The following is a 5,210-nucleotide window of genomic DNA, read 5'->3' as shown; positions in this document are numbered from 1 at the left end:
ACTCCCAGAATGAAAAGCTCAACAGGCGCGACTACGCTAAAGGCACCAAGATGCTGGCTGCGTACCTGTACGAAGCGTCCCAGCTGAAGAACGGAGCACCGCCCTCGTCCCGCCACCTCGCGCTCTTCCCGCAGCTCAGGAAAGCGGAAGCCCGTCTCTCTCCTTTCCCTCTCGTCAGATTCTCCAGGCCTCCAGGAGTGGACGCGAGAGCACCCACCTGTCTCAGGATGGAGTTACCTATCCCGGCAGCGATAAATGTTCAGTCCTGGGGGCCTGTAAACGACCCTGGGTGAGAGCTGAGTTCTCGGTGGTGTCTCAAGAAAATAGCAGAGCCCTAAAAGCACAAGTTCTTCTGTAGAAAGTTCTGGTCGATGTCCACTGGGCTAAAGAAAGGCCTTGGTGCTTCCTGGTCCCACCTCTGCCCCTAGAGTCAGGGTCGCACACACTTGGAACATTGAGTCACGGGTACCTGGTGCCTCAAGGGCCACCCTTTCTGTCCCCTGCTGTCTCGGGCACATTCTGTCCTTTTCTCAAGACCTTAACCGTTATGGTGTCCCAGGTCTTCTCTTTATTACGATCCCTCAAAACCTAAACCTATTGGGAGGGTTACTGGGTCTCAATCTGAGTTGCTAAATAAAAAGTAAAAACTGAAAAAAAAAAACCCCACAAAAAACCCTACCATCTCACAGGCCCAATCAGAGACCAATTAAATCAGGGGGCAGGGTGCGGGCACCTGCGTTTTCTTAGACCAGTCTCCTCACTTTACAGGGGCGGAGAGGAAGCCCAGGAAGGTGAAGCGAGTGTCTGCTGATCTCTTCTAGTGTGACACTGCGGCATCAGCCCAGCGTTTCAGGTATCAGAATATCTTGGGGCCTCTGATTCTATCAGCCAAGGTCGAAGCCCCTTCCGGCCAACAGGTTTGACTGGCTTGTCTTCCGTACCCTCACCGAGCCCTCTTCTGTGCAGACAGGACAAGCCCTTAAAGGCTTTGTGTGATGGGCACAGATGGGCAAGGAGGACGGGCACATTCCAGGCGGTAGGAACGGAGGGGCTACTCACCGCTGCCCGAGTGCTCAGAGCCTTCTCCTCACGTCCTCGCCCAGCTCCCTGACCTCCGGCGCAAGCTGCTCTCCCAGGGAGAAAGCACTTCTCCCTTCCCACTGGCTGTTTCCCACTCTGGGGCCTTGTCCCCTGCCTCAGCCCCAGCACGAGTCGGAGGGACCCCCCCCCCCCCATTAAACAATTCAAGGGCTATTTATCGAGCACCTATGGGCCAGGGACTCTCCTAGGCACGGAGTTACTACAGTGAGGGGGCCGAGCTGGTAGCTGCCAGCGCGCAAGCCACGCGTCCCAAGTCGGCCCAAAACCCGTCACAGGAAGGGGCCACCCCTCGTCACCTCCTACCAGAGGCCCAACTACTTGCTGAGAAAGGGAGAGCCACTGGGGAGGCACACACTGGACAAACCAGAGCTGGTCTAGGGGAGCGCAGAGTTCAGGGGGTGCAGACTCTCAGAAGTACGCGCGTTTAGGAAGCGGTTCCTTCTTAGCTGAGAAAACACTGCTACAGAAGCGTCGCCTTCGCTGACTCTGAACCCTGACGTGAGCAGCGTGGGCGCCGGAGTGAAGCTGTTGCTGATTGGCTGTTAGGAGGCTCTGAAGTGAAGGTGTTGCTGATTGGCTGAATTCAGTTGGGACGTGTGGCCTTGGGTGTATGGGTGGTGGGGGAGGTATAGCTACCATACTGCGAGGAACTATGGCCAGAGTCAGTCTGTTCTTTTTTTTCATTTTTTAACTTTTTTACCTTTTTTTTTTTTAAGTAAAGTATAGTTAATTTACAGTGTTATTCTTGTCTTGATGTTAGCGTATGGGAACTACCCCCATCCCCCCAAGTCCGCCTCTGGGTCCTTTCTCAGCCAAGTCTGGGTTCTGAAAGGGGGACACCCCAATACCTAAATTCAGGAAGCTCACGGTCTGCTTAGGAATTCGGGGCACACTCCTAAAAAAGGAAGCAGTGCGTCCAGGCGTGGTGTTCATTCAGCAAACGATTAGGGTATGGACTCCAGCTGTGTTTTACTCCATGTGGAAGCACTGGGGGCCACACAGAGCCCTGAACTCAAGGCCAATAGGAGAAGGGTCAAGAGCAAAATACAAAAATAAAATAAAACAGGGCTTTGGAATTGAAGCATCTCTGAATGGAAAGCTGACAGGAACCTGAGAGAGCGTGTGCTCCAGCCTCCTCGTTTAAAGGGTAGGAAAACCTGATTCCCAGAGGACGTAACTAACACGCCCATGTTCATAAAGCACGTTAGTTGACAAAGTGGGACCCAGGTATCCTGACTCCTGGTCCACTTCTTTACTGAAACCTACTGCCCATGAACAAGGAGAAAGGAGCTGACTGCTCTCATGTAAGGTAATGGGGGAAAGCCTCATGGGGCAGGTGGGGCTGCACCTGGGCTTTGAGGGGAAGGGCATGAGGAGCAAAGGCATGAGTGCAGAACCCCCTTGCACCTGCTCATCCAGGCGCCCCATTTCCTCACACCAGCCCCACTGTTTTTCTCCTGCCTCTGCCCTGGTGCCTGGCTCCCTCTTGCTGGAGTATTCACACCTGGAGCCCTGAATTCCAGAAGGCACATCAACCGGGATTTCTAAATTGCATTTGCAGGTCTGTCCCACGGGGGAAAGAGCGCGATGAGAGGACACCAGGGAGGTCCCCAGGTACTGGGCAGGCACCCAGGGCCTCCCCTCCTCCCCTTGCTCTGGAGCAGCTCTTCCACCGTCCTCTACAGATGCTCACGTGGGGCGAGCAGCAACAGTTCACTTGCTGGCAGCGGCAGCCGCAGGCTGGGAGAGGCCTGCGACCTGAGAGAGGTTATGGAGGCAAAGCCTGTCCGTGATGCACACAGACACCCTCTGCCCCTTCATATCTGAGCGTGCCCCCTCCGTGCTCCGTGGCTCCTCCCAAAGCCCCAACCCCTCCCCCAAACCTACTCTCTGATGTAGTCCTCCTTCCCTCTTGCAGAGGGACAGATGTCCAGGTTCTGGAGATAAAGAAAAACATCAAGGTGGATCCTGTGCCCTCAAGTAAGCATGAACAAGTCAGAGAAAGAGATTTAATGAATATATATGAAAGCCGAACACCATGGTAGGTGCTGTGCTGGGCACTTCCATGTTTTATTTAACTCACAGTGCTGAGAGGTAGAGAGGGTTTGTGGTGGACAGAACCCTAAGATGACCCCCCCCAAATCCCATCCCCTGGCTCTGGTGGCCATCGCCCCTCTGATGGGACTTCCCTTGCCAATTCCTGCTGTCATCCTCTACTTTTTCAGGGCTAACGCCCTGGCTACTTAGAGACGGAAGCTGGTAAGAGCTGAGCAACAGGAACAAGCTGTGCTTTCACATCTGGCAGGGACAGGGAGGTTCCCCAGGGAAGCTGAGAACAGCTGTCCTGGAAGTGAGCAAGGAGATGGCACCAGCTGGCCAGGGGTGGCAGGGGGGCAGGGAGGGGGCAGGAATCCGCACCCGCTCCAGCTCCTACCATGGGTGATGCCTTGGCCGCTGCACAATCCAATGCTCGCTGCTCACTTCAGACTGGCAGGAAGCAGACGAGGGAGATGTTCTTTCAAAATTATCAGCTCCCTGCAATTCCCTACTCCAGGCCTCCTCGACCTAGAAAAACAGACCAGCAGAGGACAGCGCCCCCATCTGGACTCACAGACTTTATCCAGCTCTTCAGGAAGCCATGGGAGGAGAAATGAAAAGCGCAGAACGAGCAAGGCCATGTGCACTTTCAATCAGTCACTGGCTCCCGGAATGTTCTAGCAGGAAGGTTTTCTGAAGATCATTTTGCTGCTGAGAAGACTAAGGCCAGAGAAGGAAAATGATTTGCCCTGAATCACACAGGCGAGTTGTGGCAGAGCCTGGCTTACGGCCCAAGTCTCCTCTGCCTCCTGTAATCAAGCCTCTGTATTTCTTCCTTACCCACCCCACAACGTGTGTGTGCCTCTGTGCGTGTACACACACACAAACATATAATATACGTACATACAGACACATACACACTTATATAGGATTCTCAAAGAATGCATTCTAGAGACAATTTAGAAAATGTAGAAAACAAGAAGAAAATTGATATTCAGCCAAAATACCAAAATTCAGAAATCATATGTTGGGGTATTTTATTTTCTCTATGCATACGCATAATACATGAAGAATACATATTGATATATGTTGAAGCATTGGAATTTACTACAGATATGGATTTGCAATCTCTTTTCTTTACTTGTTACATTAGCAAGTTACATCTATAAATATCTTCCAAAACATTTAACAGCTTTAAAATACAACATCACATGCATGTACCATATTTATTTAACTATTCCCCTATGGATGATCTTGAGATTATTTTTATTATTTTACAATTTAAGTAACAAGGCATTTTGGGCAACTTTCACTTCCAGCCAAAGAGGAGTAACAGGGATCAGATTTACTCTGCCACTTGAACAAAAAAATTTTGAAAACATAGGGCACATGCAAAAAAAAGTTTGTAAAATAGCAATTTTCAAGAAGGTTGCCATTGGGTGATAAAGGAAAGTGATCCCTGAGAGATGGGAAAACACCAGGTGCGTGAGCCCTTCAGCTGCCCCAGGTAAGTGCCTTGGGAGAGTTTCCAGGGGGCGCAGGGAAGGGAGACCCCGGTGGAGCTTGATGAGCTCCCTGAGTTGAGTAGATAGAGCTGGGAATCCAGCGAGACCAGCTAGACAGAGACACAGAGAGGAGATTTCTGCAGAGAGCAAACCCTGGAGACCCGCAGAGGGTCTGTCCTAAGTCTTTAGGGGAATATTAATTAGCACGTGTGAGGAAACTACTGGAGGCTGGGAAAGAACTATTGGGAAGGATTCATGGCATCAGTGCCTAGCATTCACATACAGCTGGACACAGCCTATTGTCACCAGACAGACTGGAAAAGTCACAATTCACAGGGCATTCAGTTGAGTAGTCAGGAAGGTCTTGCCTCAATAGGAGGAAAAAATTAGCCCTAGACTGAGCCTTTTCTGAGCCCACCAAAAATACCTTAAAAGCAAGAACCAAAAGAATCAAATTGTTTCCACATAACTCAACTGTGTCCCAGAACAATGATCCAAATTATCTGGAAGAGAAACATTCAGCATCCAACAAGGTATGATTCACAATGTCTGGCATCCAATAAAAAA

This window comes from Eschrichtius robustus, chromosome 12 (genome assembly GCF_028021215.1).
Source record: "Eschrichtius robustus isolate mEscRob2 chromosome 12, mEscRob2.pri, whole genome shotgun sequence".
In the NCBI taxonomy this organism is placed as follows: Eukaryota; Metazoa; Chordata; class Mammalia; order Artiodactyla; family Eschrichtiidae; genus Eschrichtius; species Eschrichtius robustus.
Note: the sequence above shows the minus strand (reverse complement) of the source record.